Source organism: Haliaeetus albicilla, chromosome 25 (assembly GCF_947461875.1).
Source record: "Haliaeetus albicilla chromosome 25, bHalAlb1.1, whole genome shotgun sequence".
Taxonomy (NCBI): Eukaryota; Metazoa; Chordata; class Aves; order Accipitriformes; family Accipitridae; genus Haliaeetus; species Haliaeetus albicilla.
Window position 1 is genome coordinate 19,189,509 of NC_091507.1, and position 23,088 is coordinate 19,212,596.

Below are 23,088 nucleotides of genomic sequence, written 5' to 3' on the forward strand. Positions count from 1 at the left end.
AGAAAATATTTTTTCTTCTAGCTCTTTCAGTTTTACTACTTGGTGGCATGTGTTAATGGTAGCCAGTAAATCAACCTGCAGCAGAAACTTTTTGAGTTTTATGAAGTTGATAGATTCCTTTAAAAGGTGTTTGGTAGTGCTCCTTCCATGTTTGTGTCAGAGTGAGCTGAGCAAAACCAGGCAGAATTGCTCCAACTGCTTTCAGAAAAACTAGGACTCTGTGTAATATGACCTATGCTTCTCAAAGCTAATCAACGTTAGATGATGAACATTGTTGAAACAGCCTGAGACTTATCAGCATGAAACTGTACTCACTGTGATATAAAGCCAAAGATAAAATACTGCAGCCAGTAATAATTCATCTTGCTGAAAAACAACTGTGTCAGGGTGCCTGTGCTCTGGTTAGACAATACACAGCTACAAAAAAGGGAAAACTGGTAAGGGAAAATGTGAAAATGCGCTTCGGTGGTGCAAAACTACACAAGTTTGGCACTATTAGAATTAGAAGGAAAAGGAGGAGATCTGAGCTTTGCTAATTATCAGTGGATGTTTCTAAGAAAATCCCATTGATTTCAGTGGGGCCAGGATTTCACCCCCAAGTCAGTATTCACATTCCCTTCCTTCTCTGGTTTTCTTCCTTTTAAAATGGCCTTTTTCATTTTCTGTATTAAAGAAGTGTTTGAATGAGTCTGCCCCCTCCCAGCCTCTTGCCAGCTGCAATCAAAGGTCTGCCTTGTTCTGATGGCTTGCTGTTTGGAAGGGAAAAAGTAAAGTTATTCATCCATTAATCATATTTTCAAATGCTAGGTAAGAACAAAGTATTATTGTTGGAAAGACTGCCTTTAGAATGGGTTCATTTTGGGAAGAGGCTTTGGGTCTTTTTGTTTTATTTCACTTTTAAATTCAAATCCAGTGAAAAATCCCTGCATTAGTATGTATGTTCCTGCATTTTTTTAAGCCAAAGATCTTTGGCCAACATATTTTTTTAAAAAAACCCTAATGTTTTGCTGCGCATGTTTGGAATGCTACTTCTGCTTCTTGTTTTTAAGGGGGGATACTGTCAATACATCAGTGGCAATACTTTAACACTAAGTGCCCAGCCAGAACGATTTTGTTATTTTTATTGTTTTAGCCTGAGGCTTGGATGATAGACAAAGAATTTGAGGACATGAGAAAATTTCTAGTAAGGGAGAAGTGAGACTATTCTATAAAAAAATATTTGTTTTGTACATGATTCCTTTATTGCACAATTTACTGCGGAGGCACATCAGTTTAGCTTAACAGCAAGATTTTGGAAAAAACAGACCAAAAGGAGCAGTGGGTCCGGCTAAGGCAGCAGCCAGCTCCCGCTGGTGGCCTGCTAAGAGTCAATGCTGTCCTCTCTGGTGGGACGAGCTACCTTTGGGCTCCAGCCAACTTACAAAACTCATCTCCCCAGTGCTGGGGAGCAGAAGATGGGAGCTCTGTGCAGATCTGAAGAGACCAGACCACGGTCAGGTGGTGGGACTGTTACTGCTGGAGGGCAGGGAGACATGCTGAGATGCCAGCTGCGGTGTCTGGAGACATTAAGTCTTCCAAGGCATCCATGCAGGGACAGTAAGCCTTGAGAGAAGATAGGCGTGTGTGCAGACAATTTGGCATTTTACGTGCCTTTTTTTCTTCCACTGAAGTTACGTGCTGTTCTTCACAGGTAAGGTGGAAGAGAGCCCAAGAGATGGACCGGGGACCGGACCCAACTTCTCCACGGCCACCAGCCTGATCAGCACCTGGTGTAAACACCCACCTCTCACCTAAAATTGGTGGATCTCCAGCAGCTTCGGACCAACTAAAGACCTACCCTTTTGCCTTTGAAATCCTCACTTAGGGACTGAGCCCAATCCCAACCACTTTGAAGTGAGTTGAGCTTTCCTACAAGCCTTGGCTTTGGGTTAGGTCTAAGGAGTCCTGCTTCCCAGGGGTGCCAAGGATTTGTGATCCTGTCAAAGTCCGTGGAGCAAGGGTCGCTCAGCATTTTGAAAAAAAAAAAAAAAAAAAAAAAAAGCCTTCTTTCATTTAATTTCCTAAATAATGGAATAGTAAACAAACTCTGGTGAAAAAGGTAATAGCTTTAGTTCTCGGGCTAAAAGTAAATTAATATTTCTTACCTTTGTGTCATACTTTGTGATCCTTGCATTAAAAAGCCTTTCGTTACAAGAATGTTTATATTAAAAATGCCTGTGTAAATGCATCCAAACAAACGTACACACATGCACAAACAATCTTATTTTTCCAAAGAGGTCTTCTTTTATTGGCTTCATTTGAAAATTAATGCTCTCATGAGATGAGGTTAAAAGTAATTTAATGTAACAATAGCCTGATAATTGGCATTTGGCAGTTATTGCTAATGCTATTTTACAGGCTAGTTCTGACGAATTCCTGCTTTGACACCCAGTTATGTTTCGGTGCTTTGCTTTCTTTTCCCTTTTCACACAGCTGCTGTAATCCATAACAAGTGATTGTTTAAACACGAAATCAGCAAGCATCGCCTGTAATTTGCCTTTCTTTCTTTCATGGCCATTAGGAAATGGTCTGAAAGAGGGGAAAAAAGTAAAATGTTCCTTCTGTCCTCTTTTTTTTCCACTATCTATTCATTTCCCAAATATTCATCATAAAGAAGAAAATGCTGATAGAGGGGAAAAAAAAAACTAATCAAAAGCTTTCTGGCTGAAGTCATTCAGTTTGCTATTCAAACAGGAAAGTGCCTATAGTTAGACATGGTTGTGTTCCTTGAGAACATGAAAACATGACAGCGTATTATTAGTGCAGAAACTAAAGAGCAGCTGTTGGTTAGCACCTGGTTCCCAACAGCAGACTGGAAATACAAAGAGACACGCTCCGTATGTGCCCTGGCAGCAAGAAAGGAACAAACATCTCAAAATCCACTCTTCCCCTAAGAAAGCAGCGCTCCCCTCAGGATATCTACCCAGAGCCCTGAGAAATCATTGCAAAGGGAAAGCGAAAAGGAGAAAAAGGCCCAAAGGACGCTGAAAACCAAACCAAGGCACTGCCTTACCTTGCTGCAGCTCGGTGCTGCCTCTGCTTGTGAGCCTGCGAACGAGAGAGGACGGGGACTCGCTGCTTTATCGAATTGCCCAAACTATGTGTTTAGTAATTAGGCAGTTAGGCGTCTGTGCTTCGGATGAGCTATAAATATAGTCTCTCCAAAGTACCAGCCATCCGCAGGAGATAAGGACCGCAGCACCTCCGTGACTACCAGCCTTTTAAGGTTTCGTAGCTGAAGCGGTATGAAGAAAGGGCTGCCGAGCTCCTGAGCGGCCCCGGCCCTTCGCTCTGCTCCATTTGGGAGTGCCTGGTCTTAAAATACACTCACCTGCTGTAGGGAGGTCCTGCGAGGGACCCCAAGGAGCCGGGCGATATTTCAGGGCTAGATATTTTGGCTGAGCTAGGAGCAACTCTAATTTCTCAACCAGATTAGCTGTCGGGGCTCTGGGATTGACAGAAACGCCCTAGGAAATGCCGACTGCTTTGCAGATCTAAACGAACTCCAGCTGCCCTTCGCCTGCCTGTCTGTCCATCCCAGGTGGGCAGCCTTGTTGCAGGGGAGCCCGTGCCTCGGGTCCTGCCTCGTTTTACCCCTGCACCTCCTCATGTGGGGAACGGTAGTGCCCGTCCTCCCATTCCACAGCAAAAACCCCAGTGACTTTAGAGACTAGCCTGAGGTCACGAAATAAATCTGCGTGGGCAGGAGCTTGCTCGCCACCCGGTGTGACGCCGGGTGAAGAGGATGCTCGTACACGGAAGGAGCAAAAGATTAGAGGTGGAAAAAAGCTTTTCCAGCAGCTCCCGTGGGCAGCATCTTGCTGGGTCTGGAGGAAAACGTGCCCGAGCAAGGCTCGGCGCAGAGCGGGGGGTTACAACCTGCCCACCTCCTTGCCGGTGCTGGGTCCTGCTCTGCATTTCAATGTGCTTCTGCAGAGAAAGCTGCGGCAGAGACACAGCCCTTGATACGAAGTTCAGCTATTTTAAGGTGGTTTTTTTTAAGGGGAGGAAAAGGAAAATCTCTCTTTACGACAGGGAGGTGAAGAAATAGCATTGGGCAGCCTCCATGTGCAGGCAAATGACTCTTACACAGCGGCATACTTCTCTGAAGAAGTACTGTGCTGTTGAACTGAGATTGCCAGTTGTTCCTCCTCCTGACCGAAGCAGGAATATTTGCTGAGGGATTTGATTTCTTTGCTGGGTTTATTTATTAATTCCACAGTCCTGAAGAGCCCCCCATTCCCTTAATCTCTCTCTTCTCTTCAGAGTGCCGGTCGAGCAATAGTCTTTAGGAGATAGCGTCACCTCCCAGCTTGTCTCAGCTCGTTTGGATACAAACATGGGTCAAGCCCTGGAGACTGGATACTAACACAAACCATGTGCCAGGTTTTCTGACATGACAAACTGATTTATGGTTTGACATGGAGCCCAGTCAGGTTTTACGGTTTTAACTCCAAGCCAATGAGAAGTTGGCATCTGAAGGGTTCATCCTAACATAAAAAAGCTCATAACAGCACGTCCTCGGCCCCTGCCAAGCAACATGATTTGACAGCCTGAGTCAAGTCTCTTGGAACAAATGACTTGCACGCATCTCCTTTCGTCCACGCAGAAATGCCCAGCTTCCAAGCACCGTGGATGAGGAGCGTGGCCTAGAGACTTAAGTTAGGGAGATAAGAGAAATATCCCACAGATTTCTGATTAAAATATTGTTCATCCTAGAGCTAGCGGTCTTTTGCCACATGTTCCTTTAGCTACCATGTAAACTGCTCTTTCTCACTTCCCAGAACAATAAACAGTTATGAAAAGCCATATAAGCAGCAAAAATGTGGTAGTTAAGACTTATGTTTGGACAGCTCTGGAAAGCCTCAACCTTTTCATGTTAGCCATTTTTTTTGTTTGCATGATTCAAAGGTCCGGTGATGTTGTAGAAACAACCTGGATAAAAGATGGTTGTCCCCAGCCCCAGCCCAGGATGTTCTGGGCACGAACGACATGTTTAATCCCCAGGTGTCAGCCCGATTACAGAGCACATTTGGATCTGGTGTAAACATCGAGCAACTGGGGACCAGCTTGGGGTAAAGGTGGCCTCCCAGCACACTTAACTACTTGAGAAGGTGGATTACAGATCTCTTAATGCAAACATTACTGCTTTTCTCACTGAAAAAAAGCAAACGTCCTGTAAAGCTGGTTGCCCCCCCGCTGCCCCTCTAAACTGTCCCAGTTTCATTTGGGATATTGCTTTACTCTTTGATGATGCTCACCGGGGAAAGGAGGGCTCCTTGAAAAAGGATGCCATCAGAAGGCTAAAGCATCAGTGACAAGTCAAGCTGCTAACGATGGAGGAGAAGTATTCCTGTGGGTGTTTTCTGGGAGTAGAGACATCTCCGGGCTTCTCAGCTTTATAGCAGCATTGGAATTTAGCCCTTTAAAAAGAGGGGCTGAAGTGCTCTGGCCCAAAGCAGCGGGGGCATGGCAGGCCCTTTTGCCATGGGTCTGCGGCACCGGAGCCAGCCCCGCTGCTCCCATGGCTAAGGCACAGGGAGGAGGCAAAGCAAGAATTTCAGCCAATTCTCTGCTCCAAGGCAACGGGAGGTGCATGTGCTAGAAGGGCTGCTTTCTGTGCTTTCGGAACGGCAAAGGAAATGCTGCAAGTTTTAAGCACAGCACCCTGTGGAAATGAGACCAAGGTCCTGTTACCTCTTCGTTACACTAAGGTTAGGAGTTTTATCACTGATCAGGATCCACCCCGTCATTCTCTGCAAGTCACGGAAGATGCCAGACTGTGGGCATCCAAGAAGGATGTAAATCTTCAGGATAGCTTTAACAAACAAAAATCTCTCCAGCTTGCACTGTTACTACCTTTTCTAAAGGAAGAGCTCTACTGACAGATAGTCATGGGAATCTGACCTTGCTGTCCTGACATTTGTGTTCCTGGTAGGTAGCACAGGGACTAAAACCATGTTATGATGTTGTTGAGCCTTTAATCTAATTTGGAGGATTTAGAGGTAGGTTCTGTACATGTGATATTGACTGCCAGAGACTTAGCAGCAGAGCCAAAGGGGAAGAGGGAGCCTGTGGAGACTTTGCTGGTAGTCAATATTTTGCAAACACTTTACACTCAGGCCCTGGCAGTGAGGAAGACGGGATTAGCTTTTGCCGTTATGAACTGGGGATTTGGCTGTGCTAGCAACCCATCAGCCTGTCTCCTTCTTCCAGCCCTTCGCAGCCACAGGTCACACCAGTACCCTCCAGATAAGACATTTGCACATAAAACCCCAAACCCAGCCACCCCGCACCTGGAGGAAAAGCATGTACAAACACTGACTCCCATGCAAACCTGTGGGCACGCAGCCTTTTGCCAGGAGGCACAAGGGGTGTCAGGAGTGTTGCACACCTTCAGGCCTTCCCATGCCTGTGAAAATCCTCGCGGCAGGCAGCTTTTGGGCTCCGGCACCGGCAGCTTCAGGGATGCCAGTGACCTCCAGGCTCCTGAGGATGGAGGAGAACCCGGAGGATCCCAACCCCAGGTCCCTCTCAGTGGGTGGTTGTCCTCTCTGCCACCAGGCTCTGGAGCACAAGCGAGGTGGAGGTGCCTTCACACGAAGCAGCAAAGCACGTGTGATTTCCAAGGGCTTCATCTCTGCCCGCCTTCCCCTCCTGCCCTGTGTTTTGAGCCGAGGTTCCGAGAAGATGTCATCGCCGCAAAGATACGCGCAGGCTTGGGAGCAGGCTGAAACGCTCGCAGCCCTGTGACCTCTGTGTTTTCCATGGGCGCTGTCATCAGCAGTTCACCTCACCTACTTTTTGCCATCCAAAGCTGGCATCTGGTGTAAGCCGGTTATCTGCGTGATTTCTTTGGTGGGTGGAGGTGCCTACCTCCTGCTGCTGAGGAGGAGAGATGACGACTATCTCCTGGAGGAGAGGAGATGACTCACACCAGACAGCCAAATTCTGGTGACTGAAGGTATGAGAAATGCGCCTCACTCAGCGTGAGATGCCCTTGCTGTGTGTAGTGTGCCACAAAAATGCCTGCGTTGGGCCAGATGTAGGTTAGCCTAGCCCATTTTCTTGCCTCCAGCAATGGCCAGTGGTTCATGCTTGGGAATATATATTCCCCAGAACAGTTTCCTGAATTCGCAGAGGTTTTGGTTTGGGGACTCTCTGAGACAGAAGCAAACTATATTTAATGACCTTGATGGATTTTTTTTTGTTTTCTTTTCCTTTTCTTTCCATGAATTTCTCCAGCTGTTTCTGAACCCAAATGCTCAGGGTGTTTGGTCCCTCCCATCCCCAGTCTCTGCAGCTTGCACCCCCCAAGCCTGGGGGCTGGCAGAGGCTCAGAGCACAGGCAGGAGCATTCTTTCCAGCACAAACAATACCACGTTGGGGTAAATGATGCAGATGAGCCTTAGTCTAAAAATTCAGATACCCAACTCTCCAAAACCTCTGAACCCAAACTTTGCATGGAAAACCTAGGGAGCTTTCCCCTTTCTCCCCCTCTCCATCCCGCTCACACAGGGGGAGATGAATCCCGTCCCCAGGCTGCACTGCTGCCTTTCTGCCCCTACTTAATGGCCCTATATCTGAGGGTTCACCTTGCCAATCTAGTGACACAGCCCTGACAAACGCCCTGAGTAATGAGAGGACTGGATGGTGCCTCTTAACCAGAGGGACCTCTGGATATATTATCAGAGCGCAAATAAAGTTGGAAAAGCAGGAATCATTTCTTCTTCACTTCATTTATCTGCCCAGCAAATGCTACAGCTCACAAAAGGCCACTGCTCTTAGCAGCTGTTTCGTGGCCCCACCTCTGCCCTTTCCCATTTTGGCTGAAATACTCGTTCAGTTCGCTGTAGCTGCTGTTTTTGGATCATGCTAAGACTTCTTCAGTCCAAAACTAATTCTACCCTCGTAATCCACCAAACTAAGTCCTGATAAAGCTAAGCGGGCTTCACTTAACAACAAGCTGAGATATACCTATTTGTGGGTTGCAGTGACAAAGGTATCCAAGTGATTGCCTGAATTCAAAGCAGATGAGAGAAGCAGTCCCAGTAACACTGAATTTTGGTGCCCCATTTGCACACTCACCTGCCTGTTTGAATTAATATCTTTACCCCACTGTACCTAAGCCCACCAGTGAGTATGAGTACATGTGCAAAAGAAACTTTCAGGACTCCTTTTAGAAAAGAGGTATTTTCTCATGAGATAACTGTTATCTGAGAGAAGTACAGTGCTGCGACCTCAGCAGCAAGAGTTGGGAATTGCCACTAGCAAAATTAAGCAAGCAAGAGCCCAGTCTGCTTCGCCTGCCCCCAGGTACAAAAGTGCTTGTATAGATAAGGAATTTCAGCCTAAGCAGTTTTATTTTGGCATGCATAAGAGACTAAAGCAGACCTTTGTAACAGAAGCTGTAGATTGCCTTAGGCATAGGTGTAATCACCAGCCCACCCATAAGCAATAATAATCCCAGCTCTGACATTAATTCATTGTGTGACCTTGGACATGACACTGACATCCACATTATCAAACCTGGCAAGTGCATGCAAGTCCCACTGAAGGACAGAGGAGCTGCAAGTGCCAAGCACTTTAAAAAAATCAAATTAAGCTCCCTGGGGCTCAGGTTTCCCACTTATAGGGGAAACTATGAGAGAGATCATTGCTGAGAACAAGATCTGAAAAATACACCGAGATCATAAAAAAACCCCAACCCTTAGCAGACTAAGAATTTCCCAGACCTCCACAGCCATTAGAAGGATCCTGCTGGCAGGAGCACATTTCCCAGCAAAAATCCCCAAGAGTGGCTGTGATAGCCCTTTCCCTACATCTTCTGCCTCAGGGTTCATGCTGGGTGGGGGGCACATGGTCTCAAGAAGAGGTGCACCCCAAAATTGTCCTGTCTGCACACACTACATCACAGTCAATAGGCTGTTCTTAGGACATATTAAGTAGGACTTCAGTTGTAAAACAAGTATGATATTATACTACCTTCAAAGGCATTTCCCAAAACAGCACAGGAATAGAAACTAGGATAATGCAGCTGGCAGTGGTGATAAATCTAAAATCTTGCATAAAATGTTTAAGCCTGGTATCATCTCTGCACACTGCGGAATAGGACAGTGGCCCCCCCTTTTTGGCATTGCCTGGGTGTAAGCCTGATGGCTCAGGTTAGCCTGCTGAAGGCCATCGTGTGCAACTTGAAGCAAGCCCAGCAATATTAAAAAGTTATGTTTATAAAGAGCAGCTGTTGGTGTTACGGTGTATATCCTTCCCCCGGAGACATAATCAGCTGCGTAACTGGTAACTCAATCTTTGCTAGCGGTTTGTTGCCTTGCTGATAGAAGTGCAGCCCGGGGCTACCATGGACCTTTTAGGCCATTTAGCACAATGTGAAAAATTTCACCGTAGAGCCTAGATTAGCCTGGACGCAAGTGCCAAAATTAATGTCAAACCTGACACCTACTTGTTCCCCTCACCCAGATCCTGTATGTGACTATGATGAGCCTCAAACGCTTGTCTTCTCTCTTCGATGAGTCACTGATTTGCCTCTTTTCTCATCCATAACATAAAAAGCCTTCACCTGATTGTATTAATACTTTATCTGTTTCAGTGATGACTTTTTGTGAGAGCTCACAGGGATTTTACTGGTGGCTGAAAAAAGCTATGTGTATTAAAACGGGCACCCTAATTTTATGGCCAAGTTTGACAGAGAACATGACATTTACCAGGAGGACAGCTCTTTATGGTACCTCAGTTAAATGACAGTGCTACTTCTGTCGTTATCAGAGCTGCTCAGATTTTTTCAGAAACGATTAAAAAACAAATAATCAATTCTATGGCCATGCATTAATTTGAAAGTCTTGACAGACATGTTTAGCCATTAAGTTGTCAGAGCGCTGAAACCAAAACCAAGGCATGCTGAAGAAGGAAGCAACATGTCTTTGCTATGTGTGTCTTGTCAGCTGAGACTAGCTAAATTGTTAGTTACACACTGATCAAAATACACAAAGAGCTCTCTGATTTTTAGATTGTTGGGAAAAAATACACAGTGCCTTTTTCACGCTTTAAAAAGATACGCTTACATACAATATAACTGAAGGATAGTGAGATTAGAGTCTTCGTCATGCGAAATCTGCATTCTGTTTTTGCACATGTCCTGACTAAAGAATTTGCTGATCTTTTCCTAATTTCCACCTGTACGCCTCGGAAAAACCATCATCCAATGTAATACTAGACCACCTTAGCATTACCATAATTTTCTTTGCATTTCTTTCCATCTTGCACCATCTCTTCTCCTCTCATCTTTTACGGCTGGCACACCACATCTCCCCCCTTTTTTCTTTTCTGCCCTGGGCACCTGCGGTCTCAGCAGCGTGTTCTGCCAACCTCCCCTCTCCACTCCAGCCACAAAACCCGCAAGCTAATCCTCTCAATCTCTGCCTCCTTAACATCCTTGCCACCACTTCTTTCCCCTCAAGGTTTAGCAGGTGTTTCCTCAAAACATCTGCACTTTTCCCCCTTCGCCGCATCCCCCCCCCCACATCTCCCCGCTTAACTTTATCTCCCTACGGCGCGTTATTCCTCTTCGCTTGCAGCTGACAAATGTTCTCGCGCTATTCCTCACCTGTCAAGCCCCGCACGAGGGTGCGCGTCTGGCACCGTTTTGGCAGGGCACGCCAAACCGAGACGAGTTGCTGTTTTACGGCCCTGCCTCGCAAACTGGAGTCTTGTGGAAAGCAGTTCAAATCGATAAATCACCCAGACACGCAAAGGTTATGCCCGGCACCAGCGATAAGGGCAGCTGCTGAGCGAAGCCCAAGCATCTCTTGGAAAACACTTCTGTAAACAAATCTGCCATTGAATTTCTGGGCACAAACGTTAAATGTTCTGGAGGGCACCCTGCCAAGATGGAGATGAGAGGTTCACACCTCGCTTTGATCTGTGATTGCAATAAGCTTGGCTCCCTCTCAGCAGGCAGCAGTGCTTCTTTCTATCTTTTAGGAAGAATGAGCTCTTTTGCAAGAGCCTGTAGAGAAGAAGGCATTTTCCTGCATCCCTGCCTGAGCCGCAGGCATCGCCCATGGTTTGCAATTGAGCATGGACCTGAAGAGGTTCAATAGTTGCCAAAGCTAAAAAAGTATAAAAAAAAAATGCCTCCTGGCATTGAAGAGTCTAGAACAAAGGGAAAGCAACAAGTAGAAAGAAAGAGAAGTTGTTATCTCTGCCTTGCATGCTGAAATGCTTTTAGGGCATTCAATTCTGTGCATCATCACAACAAATCCTAAAACAACACCAGAACCCGGACCTGTGGGCTCTCTGGCTCTGATCCTGCTTTGGTCCTGATCTATCTTTGTGTACAGGAAGGGCTCCAGAGACAACTTGGACTTCTAGAGATCAAATTTTTAGAAAAACAAATACTGAACTGTATAGAAACACAATCATTTCATTAATAGAATCTAATAGGTTGGGGGAGGTTACACCTTAAAAAAAAGAAAAATCTGAGTGCTGCAGAAGAGGTGTGAATCTCCATTTACTCTACAGCTAGGTACCAAACCAGCACAGAGGTGTCTGCTTCTCTGCAAAGCTGCAAGATGTTTCCAGGACATCTTGTGCAGCGCCATGGAAGAGCATTGGTAGGAGCTCACCTGGGCACTTAACGAGCTCAGCTGCTCTATTCTTTCCCCTGGTTTATGGCATCCAGACCTGACCTGAAATGATTAAGGACTCAAAGCTGAGCTCTGTGATGGGCCCTTCCCATGAGACCTCTCATTACCCCCAGGGGAGAAACCCCTCACTCCCCAACCCCTGCTGCAGCTTCTTTCCAAGGCTGCCAGCCCAGGAGGAGCCCCTCCGCAGTCATAGTTCCACCAAACGTGATGTAAACTTGCTTCCCTGTCTATAAAAGAGGGTTTCACCACCTCCATTACACATGCTGGCTTGGGGCAGGAGGAGGAGGAAGGTGTGGTAGAGGAGGCCCAGGGGATCCCAGGAACACATCTCCCCAAATCCCCTTTCTGACGCAGTTGCATTAAAGGACTTAATAGAGGAGCCTTTCAAATGTGTGACCTATGCTGCTATGACGGAAAATGGTTTGCGTCATCTCTCAATGTGACTGTCAGTAACAGAGCATTTCTGCTCCTTTTCAAACACGGTATCGTGCTAGCAGCTCAAATTGCTTGGCTTTTTCTTGGTAGCTTGGTAGATTTGAATGCCAGCATCTTATCAAGGACAACCCTCCTGCATAACACCAGCCGGCCAGCAGTGCTTGTGCAAAGCAAAATAACCTGTAGGTCAAAATCATTCTTCACAGGGGTGAGATCAGGTTAATGTCAGACAACCCAAGATCATTCCTCCTGATGTTAATGTGACAGGGACAGGTATGTCTACAGCCCTTACAAAAGAAGTAAAGACTTTTGCCATCAGCGGCCAGTTGTGAAACTTTGTAAGCGAGGATGGGTACTAGTGTCACATATGAGATCTAAACACAGGGACTGCTTGGTGCAAAGCATTGGCTAACATGGATCCTGGATTTGGGAGAACAGATGGAAAATAAAACTGTGTTAATAGAATATGCAGTATGATAAATGACTTTTGGTTTTAATATTTTCCAAAATTCTCTCGTCCAGTACATCCATACCTTCAAAGGAAGAAAACACCCTCACGGGGTATTGCAGGGACATTGTTCATACCAAGCATGTTCATGTCATTGTCAGCCTGAAATAATTTGGTTACCATTAATTCTTGTCTCGATGCAGCCAAGATCCAATTAACTACATGCATTATCACTGTTTATATGTTTATATCTACTATGATTGTTAGCTTATGCATATATATGAGCTGGTGTTTTGAGCGTATAAAGAATTAACGCAAGGAGGCTTGAATCCTGCTCTGCCTTTGAGGAGAAGCTTTCCTTCCCAGTCAGCATGCATTAAGGTAAGCACCAGGATGGTGAGATTTTTTCCCTGTCTGGGCAGAAGATCCCACCTATCCAGCACGCACCAACACTTCTCAGGCCAGGTGATGGCATGAATGGCAGAGGTATGAGGGGGACCTGAAACATCCCAGGGGAGACAAGAGGTGTGCAAGGACATACATATCCCTGAATCAACATCCCTTCGATGAAATACATGCTGTGGACCAGGTCTTGCTTAAAGACAAGTTTCCAGCTGAAAGGTATATAAGCATGCTGAGAGCGTTTTAACTGGATAAAACAGAGAACAGTTAGAATAATCTATCTGCAGCTGTAAGTTTTCTTTTATTTCTGCACAGCTGCCTCTAAATAAGGAGATCGTAGTGCTGATCTTTGGATTCCTGAATAAATTCATTCCTTACTTTATCTTCAAGCCTGTCTGGTGGTAGGAGTGATTTAAGGATAACTGGCAAACCACCGTCATTCCATTCCCAGAGAAGCGATGATTCACGTGAAGGGGGTGTTGGACCATTCTCCGAGAAAAGATACAAAGCCAGAGGCAGCCAGATGTTTCTCCCCAAGTTGCATGGGACATTTTGAAAGTTGATAATGAGGCTTGGAAAGGAAGTCTTCTTGGGACAGAGTCTGTCTCTGGAAATCTAGGAAAGTGCCTCAACATGGAGTCTCCAGCAAGTTGGTGGTGTGAGGGGTGGCTGAATCTGGTGAGCTTCGGGATGAAGGTGAGGATGCTCCGGGTTCAGGGGTCCAGCCTGTAGCGAGGCTGAGCATGTATTCCCGATAGGCAAACACACACAATATGCACATCACTGTTCACACGGATCAGCACAAAGAGGAATCGGTGCCTTTATCGGCACAACCAGCGCTCACACAAACGTGAGCAGCACAGACAGCCCCATCCTGTTCCCCCTTTCTGGGGGATCAAGATTGAAGTCCACTACTGGGATATACACACAAATGTATGGTCACTTCAGGAGCTGGTCATAGACACCGTGTCTTCTAGTTGGCACCTAGCTCCCGGTCTCTTCCAGCTGCTGGCGCTTGGACCTATGAGCCCCGGAGGTCTGTGATCCCCCTCTGGGTGCTGGTACTCTCTAATCCTACTAGTCTGGTCTGAAGTCTGGTAGCACTCACACAAAATGACTCAGGACAGAGAGTGCACCCTCACAGAAGCCAGTTAGAAATAAGATATAGTGAGAATACAGGATAGATGGTGGGGATGAAGCACAGGACTCAGTCAAGCAAGTCTATACCCAACTGGGCCCTTTTATCCCATTTTCCCCTCTATTTCCTCATGTTTGTTACCCCCCAATTCATCTGGATGCCTCCATTTTTCCACCTCTGGTCCTTCCCATAAGCATCCCTTACTCAGACCCACACATTCCCACAGTCTCCTGAAAACGTCCCGTAAGAAATTTCATACAATCCTATGTCTACCATGCCAAGTCCTGCATCCTGGTAGGCAGTATCTCCCTTTCTCATGCATGGCTGTCTGACCCATGTGGCTGTCTCATCATGGGGTCTTTCACACCAGTAATGGTCTAATCCTTCTCCTTTGATGGTTGTAGGGAGTTGCTGGTTCAGTGGGTTTTCACTGCTCAGGTCACTAGGCTGCCTCCATCCGTCATTGATCCTTGCTGGTCGTCATTGACCCTTGCTGGTCATCATTGATCCTTGCTGGTCTTAACTGCTTGCCCTTTAGTCACATAACTTAACACATAGAAACTTAACGTTGCTCTTTGGGTGGCTAGTAAAAGTAAAGGCCAAGCAGAGCTTCACATAGGGAGCCATGCTGTCTTGGCATGCCTGGCTGCACAGAGGATGTCTAAACCACGTAAAAATGCTTCTTTAGCACAGAGGAATAGCTGGATCTCCAGCTCTCCTTGCATGCGTAAGAAAGTTTCTGCAAGTGATCTTGATGGTTTCCATCTTGGAGCGTCCAACTTGAAATGGGCGAAAGGAGCTCAATTTCTAGAGGATTCAGATGCTAATGAAAGTCAGTCCTCTGAAAGCTTCAGCTTCACACAGAACAGAGTCTATCCCCTTCCCTGAAAGCACAAGTGCCACATTTATCCTCACCATCTCTGCCACAGATACTCCTGGAACTGAAATAACCCTGGTTGCTATAATTTAATTAAACTATGGGTTTGAAATGTCTGAGTGTTGTATTGAGACTGTGTGGAAAATATGAGCACAAATAATTGCATTAGCTGGGAATAATGAGACAGCTTGCAGTGTAAGACTAGAAAGGCCAATGTTCAGTGCGATCCAAGCTGACAAATCCTGAGATTATAGCATTAAGCTGGTCCTATTGTGGACTGCTGAAGAACTGAGAACGTAAATGTTTATTTTAAAATGGGCATCCAAGGGCATGTTCCGGATCTCTTATTACTTCCTAGTGTGATTGTGTGTATTCCCTTAATATCAACTATTAATATTAGCCCAGCCAGCCCTTGATACTGCTTGAGCAAAGCCATTTGTGAGAGGGAGGGCGCAAGAGCTGGACTTACTGTTGGCAACATCTAGATCACGGAGATGCTTAGAGACCGACCACAGCTAAGGAGGCTTTGGCCCCTTTTATTTATACTCAGATGGCTTTTTTCTTTGCTGACATTATGTTTATTGGCACATCGCTCAGACTGAAGAGCTGTCCCGTGGGAAAAGAGGGGAACTGTAAGGGACCATCATGGCAGCTGCACAATTCTCTCCGTCTCTGAAACAGCCACCGGGTTTATCAATCCCCTGTATCCCAGATGGAGGGCTATGCCTCTGGGCTTTGGACTTTGCTTTAGCAGCAGAGAAACCTGTGACAGGGCTGTAGCAATAGCCTTCTGCTCCGTCCTCCTGGCCACTTCAGCCCTACTGAGGGGTCTCCCCATTCCCAGCCCCTCCTGGCAACTCCTGCCTGGGCAGGTTTGATTTTCGGAGGGATGCAGCTGTAGGTGGCCATTAGTGGGGAGAAAGCAGTGCCATTATGCTTGCTTATCCCTTCTCGACATACTTTGAATAAAAGTCCGTGATGCTTGGTGGTTTTATTGACATACATTAAAAAGAGCCTCTGCCAAGAGATTGGGAAGTTATGGCAGCTAATTAGTAGAAAAGCCATTAAAAGGCATTTGATCTTAAAAGTAGCAAGGTGTGAAAACTGTTTTTGTCTGTAAGGCTGATTGGTTGTGCAATATCAGTTCCAAGGCCAGATCGTAAAGCAGGGCTGCTTAATGTAATCATTAAAAAGTAAAAATCTTGATTCTCCAACTGTTCTGAAGACGTTATTTTTAGGGTGAGTGTTCCTGTTAAATGTGTCTGTGCTCCTAAACCAAAATGATGTGAAAGGAAACAAATGTGAGATTTTTGTTTCACATCAGCAGCCTGGCTGATAGGGCTTTCACACCAGGAGTCTGCTCTCTGGGATCTCTCAAAAATGGAAATGCAAAGCTTAGTTCAGCCAGAACATAAACCAGAGCATTAAGACTGACTTTGGACCAGGCCCAGACTAAACAAGAACACGGCTCACATCAAACCCCTATCTTTCCCGGAGCTTGCTGACGAGCCCCTGAGATAGTCACAAGGATCGCGATGGGTTTGTCAGCTCTGGACCGCGTTTCTCTGCAGGAATTCCTGCTGCTCTGTTTCAGCTGCCTGCCGGCCCCCATGGCCAAAGGCCCTGCGGGCTGTTCTCCTTAGAAATCACAACAAGAAGAAGAATGTAACATTAAAAATAATCCAGGCATTAGAGTATGAGCTGCTGCGGGGAAGAAAAACCCAACCAAACAACAACAAAAAAACCCCCAACAAAACCCAAAATGCCACAATATCCTACTTCTCTCTGCCTGAACTATTCTCCTGGATCTTTCCAGGGGAAAAAGTCAGTTTATCTTTTCCCCCTTCCAGGCTGTTGGGTAGCTTTCAGGCATGATCCAAACTCCACTGAAGTTAATGGAAAGTTTTCAAGGTCTCTGGATCAAGCCCCAAACACAGGGTGGTAAAAAGTGTGAGTGTCCTGCCTTACCCTCAGGGTGAAAACAGACATGTCCTACAAGAGTCGCATGTTAGTGCTCTGTAAGTAGTCCTCTCCCTTTCCCTGTTTCTCCAGCACACAAACAGGTCTCTCTGGTGATAGGGTAGTTGAACCTTTTCTCAGAAAGGAGGACGGGCCTGGCTCCCTTCTAGCAATGAAGTTTCCATTAGCAATGGGGTTGCACATCACAGGAGTGGTCCTTCTGGTCCTTGGCTGCATAATTTCACATGGAGCCCTGTGGAGGTGACTCTGCAACTGTATGACACTGTACCTGGTAACACCATAGGTCTCTGGATAACACACCATCTGCTTCGGGTCAGGCTGAAAAACTCTATGTGATTTCTGTAAAGAGTCACCAAACCATCCATTTGGCCCAGGCCATCTGTGTTTTAAACTGTCAGCCTTTAAATTTTATTCTCTGATATGGAAACAATCTTAGGTAGCAAATTTTTATTGCCAGCCTAACAGACAAGACATTGGCTGGTGCCGCAGGCAGATAAACTTCTACAGACTTGAGTGATTACTGATGCAAGCCCTTGTACCAAGGCTATTAAAGAGGCCAGATGAGGATTTGGCCATAAAATTGTCCCACATGCAGACAGACAGAGCGGTAGAGGCTCAGATGACGACAACTGTTTTAAACCCTCTGATTCATTAAACTACTATGAGTTCGACCGGCTCTGCTTCCCAGACCTTACTTTGCAAATAGCTGAGGTGGAGGTGATTTACCAGTGGCTACATAAGCTCTCTTCGGTACAGTTTGTGCCAGGCACAGCTCAGGACAAGGTTTGCCAAAGCCTCTTATCAGGTTCTTTCACAAAGACATTGAAGTTTGTAGCAAAAAACACACACTCCCCTCCTCACTTAGCACCATTTCCTAGTGAAAATGAACATCACATAGTTGTAAGGAAAATCCCACATCAAGCCACTACTTGTTGTAGTAGCTTGATTTTTCCAGAAGTGATGCCTCAGGCAAGTTTCAAAATTTAAATTTCTGATACTCTTCATGTTTCCCCAAAGCTGTTTTTTTCATGAACTTTCTTTTCTAAGCTGTTACAACTTCCTGAGAAATCTGGGGTCTCTGTGGCTTCCTCCAGCTTTCCTCCTCCTGACCATGGGACTCACTGAATACCACAAAGCCACAGAAAAGCAGGGCTGAATCCTCGGCCCCTGGGCAAGATCCGCCACAGACATACCATTTCTGACAGATGTCTTGACAAAATGTTAGCTCGTTCTTAAACACCTATAGCACCTGTGTGATGTTCAGCAGCCCTCCTGAAGTGTTTCAGCCTTTTTTTCTCATGCCTGGCTCAAGCCTTCAGCTCAATCCATCAATAAAAACTCCTGAAGTCTGGTGGCTCAGGTATGGGCGCACGTGTCCTGGGTGGGTTAGGTTAGGCAATGCGAACACCCTGTTACACGCATTTCCATAGCATACCTGACTGATTTGGAATAAAACTCTTCTAAGGATCTTCTCCCAACCCCTATGGCATGGTAAAGGCCAAAGGAGTGAAGCACATCTGGCCAGCTGTGCCGTAGGTGCTCAGAGAGGGTGATCAGTGGTGGCACCACAGGTGGAGAAATGCAAAGATAAGCAAGAAGGGATTTTTTTTTTTCCCATGAATGCTGTCAAAATTCCTCTTCTTCGTACCAGTTATTATGAAAACTGCTCATACACGCACACCACAGCACACAAGAACGTGAGAGTCTGATCTAGAACTCGTCCTCAGTCACCTTACATCTTCTCTCCGCTGCTATCAGAGTCTGGGCTGTTGTGACCTCTGCATCATACGGCAGAAGATTCATTGTCTTTTCCTCACTACAGTGTTAATGCTGGCCATTTCAGACAAAGTAATTGTGATTTCTTTGTGGGTGGGTAAACTACACCTGCATCATTGTGGCAGAGGTGAAAAACAAAATAATTTCCTAAGCAAAGATTTTGCAACCTACTCGCTGGGGTACTATGATTTCCCAACAAGCTGGCAGCATAGGACCACACTGAGATAAATATTTCTTAATGTCAAATAATTTTTGGGTGCCTAAACAATCTTCAGGATAAAAGCATTTTGTCAGCCTGTAGGTGTACCCAGACAAGTGAGATACCTGTGGAAAAGGTGTATGATCCCTTAGGGAACGGTCTGTTTCTCCATAGTGCCGTGGCACAAAAAGCCTTTGCCCTAAGCAGTGTCCCTGACTTTGTTTAGGATCACTGCTGTATACTCAAGGAAAGGCTCTTGGTTTGGATTATCTGAGGGGTTTTATTTTTTTCAATTCTTATTTCACTACTTAGACTGCACATGTTTTCATAGCCTACACAGACTTTGCAGTGGTTCTTAAAAATAAGCAGACCTGGGGTTTTTTTTTCTTTAATATGAAGTCACTTTTAGGGATCCTGCACTGTACAGCACAGTAAACAAGCAGGTAAGGCTCTGGGGCAATGAACCTTCTGCGAGCAGCCCATCCTGCATTGATTAATTATTGCTGTCATTATTGTTGTTGTTGCTATGGCTATTATTATCAAAACTGCTAACAACGATAACAAATATTGTAGCTGGTTTAGGTTAGCTTCTGTCAGCATCTCTCTTTTTAGTGAAGCAAGGTCCTTGCTGAAACTGCTTCCTGCTGCAAAAGATTATTCTGAACCACTTCTTCCATCACGCTCACAACAGATACTTTCCAGATACTCTAGCTCACCAGACACTCCTTGGAAATGTCAGATATGTCTTCCGTGAAGAGCTCCTGTTTTTAACAATATATTAATATTTCAAGCAAATACTTGGCAAGTCTTCAGATTTTGCCAGTGGGTCCTAGCATCTTAGGAAAAAAAGGAGATTTATGGACAGTGCTGGTGGAGGGGTGGACATCAGGCATGTAAAAAGCATACCTTGTGGTTTTAGTGACGCATGAAATATAATCACAGATGGTAGTGGGGTGCATTCCAGTCACAGTGACAAAGATAAAAGGCGAGGCGAAGATTTGCATTGCTAATTATTTATGGGAGCCTGGTGTTCAACTATGCAATGTTGCCGTGGGTAGATTGCCTTTCAGAAAAGTACTGTAACATTAGCTGTCCCCCAAAACATCCTCTCAGTTATTTTTTCATAGATGAGTAGTGACATGGCAGAAGTACAACCTGTCGTGCAGGTGTGACTGGAGTGCAGGACACTTGGGGGTTTCTCCTTGTGCTCCCCAGGTAAGTCATGTTTTACCACAGAGCCTCCATGGACCAGGGACACATGTAGCTGCCCAAGAAAGAGGATCTCAGCCATCCTGCTCCATCCAGGATGAAATTCCAGATGGGTACAAGTCCTCTCCTTCCTGCCTTTTCTTTTGGCCTTTTTCTCCTCCCTCTCCCTTCACTCCAGATTACAGTCTGGCCAGTTTTAACGTGTCATCTGCCAGGCAACTTTTAGCTTACTATTATCAGATGGCTTAGACAATTCTTGCCCTGCCTGGTCTTGGCTGTTCACTCTTATCCACAAACTACCTCCCCAGCTAGGCTGAAATAAAGTGGCTTTTTCCAAAATTTTGTCTGTTTTTTTTTTTCTTTTTTTTTTTTTTCATCTAGATTTGTTGCTAGATCTGGCATGAGAGCAGCGGCAGAGCTATGGGAACAGGGAGAGGGGGTGACTGTATAAGAAGCCGGGTCCTGCAGCTGGGCTGCCACATGTGGAAAGCATTGCAACGGTCAGCGACCTGACGGGCTGAGGGCAGCCCTTTGCCCACCCCTCTCTGCCGAGTGAGTGTAAAATCAGTGTTGTCCCTAAATATTTCAAATACAGAGGGAGTCTGCGGCTTCAGCTTGAGGTTATTCCTGAGCTGCCAGGCACCTAAGTGGATTTTTTCGTGGTGTATGTTTGGTTGTGCGATGCAGTCATTTTATTTCCTGGGATGTAAAGTCAGAGGTACACATACACAGGAGGGAGGGCATGTAGATGCTACAGCTTAAATATCTACATCTGAGTGAGTCACCTCAGGCACCAGGTACAGCCTGTGGAGCCCAGAGCACTATTCAGCTTACCCAAAAGTATGAGGACATCCTCACTTGGTTAAACATCCTCACTTGGTTAAACAGTGAGCACTGCTAAAACAAAACAAGGCAAACCCCCAGCTGGTAGCTGTAAGGACTGTTTCAGAAAAAGAGTTGCTCCGAGTCAACCTTCTGCTGGAAATCAACCCCTGGTGTTCTTCTGAGTTAGCAGAGATTGTCTTCAGAGCTGAATGCAGAGTGGGAGAAGGGCAGGAGAGCCCGTCTGTGGTCCACAGATACCTTTTTCAATTTTTTATTTTGCCACTGAATGTTTTTCACACAGCACCCCAGAAACTACGCTACCACCTCCTTAAATGAAGCTGATCCATGCACAGGCTGGGCTGGGCTGACACAGGCTTGCAGAAGAAGGTTTGAAAGCAGAGCTGCTTAAAGCATGCTAGTGGATGGCAGGTTATTTGCACGTCAGAAAACACTCCTGCTGGACACAGGCAACCATAAACACTGACCCTTTACAAGCCTGCTTTCATGCTCAAAGAAACCTGATGCTCAGCCATGTGGAGGAATCATTTCTTTCCTCTCCGTAGCAGAAAGTTCACTGAAATGGAAAGCAGCTCTTACAGCTGAGTGCTCCAACTGGAATTATTAAGTATTTTTCAATAGCTGGCAAAATGATGTATTCACTTTATCAGTTATCATGTAAATACTTTGTACTAAAAGCACTAAACCATCTTTTGCAAGATTAGATTGGATTAGACACATACTATAAAAATTACTCTTAATGAAAATGTTTAGGTCTGAAAGAGGATTTAAATATTATTTTCTATCACTTTAGGGCCTTTGTATAAAGGAGAATCTGGTCCTTTATGTCTAAATGGTTTAAAACATCCAGCTTAAACTGCATTACTCAGGAATTTCCGTGTTGCCATTAATAGCCCACTCTTAATTTGAAGTACAGAGGAAGAACAGCAATCAAAACCTGAATTTCCAGGCATTTTCTAATTCAGACCTATCTCACTTTCCTATATTAAAAGATGTGATTTATACGCTAAGTTAACAGACTCTTAAAACAAGACACTAAAAGCAGAGGTTGTAAAGCGTATAGTTTACCTGAGCTGCCTCCAGGAGTCCTTCTATATCCCACGCTTGCCTGAGCTGAGCCTTTCAGGCTGAGTTAATCGGGATTTAACGGAAAAACACTGCCACAAGCTTACCAGAACGGCAGCCACGGCTCCCTTCAAGGACACCCTCCTTCTGCATCGGCGTCACGGCTGTCCCTGCAGACAGCGGTGGCCTCTTTCCCCACGTAAGGCTCACCCAGCACCAGCCAGGTGCCCTGCTGCTCCCCCGTGGGTTGTCCTTCTGCCGGGGGGGGCCTGAGCCCCATCTTTGGGGCAGGAGAAAGCCCTGCCTTTGGGGAGGGCAGATCTCGAAGCCAGGTCTGGGTGGAAGTCAGGTGCATCGCCTGCGGGAGTCCCCGTGCCGTCTTCTTCACCTCGTCTCCCTTGAGCTGGGGTTTTGCGTTACGCACCCACAGGCGATGGGGGTTTGATAAATAGCAATGTAGTTATGAGATGGACAGATTGCACCAGGGACAGACATTTCCCCATGGAGGCCATTGTTATCACGGGTCTTTTTTTCTCCTCCACCCTCTCTCTGAGATTACGCCTGCATCTTTCCACTGTCGCGGTGGGCAAGAGGTGCCAGAGGTCGGCCCGGAGGGGTGAGGGAGGTGGGAGGAAATATTTTTGGTTTGCAAGACAAGGAGCCCACTATATTCTTGGTACCTGGGTCCATGGCCACCCCACCAATCCTCTGGGATCAGCTCCCAACCCTGGTTTTCAAGCCTGTGACCCCACAGCCCCAGGAAAAGACCTAAACCTGTGCCCAGTTCCAAGAACTGTACATGCTCGTGGCGTGTCTCGGACAGGACGGACATTCGCACACATTTACATCTTTTCCTGACCCAGGGGTCTTAAGAACATGCTCAGAGTTGGTTCCAGGGAAATCGGTCTCATAATTTGGAAGCCGCTTCCCAGCACAGCTCGGACATTTTCTCTCCCTGAGTTATCGATACTCAGCCTGACGAGGACTCTCAGGTACAAGTTTGGGGTAGTC

At 46.0% G+C, this 23,088-nt stretch overlaps 1 protein-coding gene across 3 annotated transcripts in view; it reads right to left on the bottom strand.

Annotated features, from left to right (window-relative positions):
• Nucleotides 1–10,678, bottom strand: part of FHL2 (four and a half LIM domains 2) — a 50,929-nt gene extending 40,251 nt beyond the window's left edge. For 2 of the 3 annotated variants that reach the window (XM_069770147.1, XM_069770144.1), the window contains exon 1: nucleotides 3,053–3,326. The gene's annotated coding sequence lies outside the window, so the exon portion shown is untranslated. Of the gene's footprint in view, nucleotides 1–3,052; nucleotides 3,327–10,660 lie in introns of those variants that run through there. The other variant, XM_069770146.1, reaches the window with a different exon arrangement.
• Nucleotides 10,679–23,088: the final 12,410 nt, after the last annotated feature.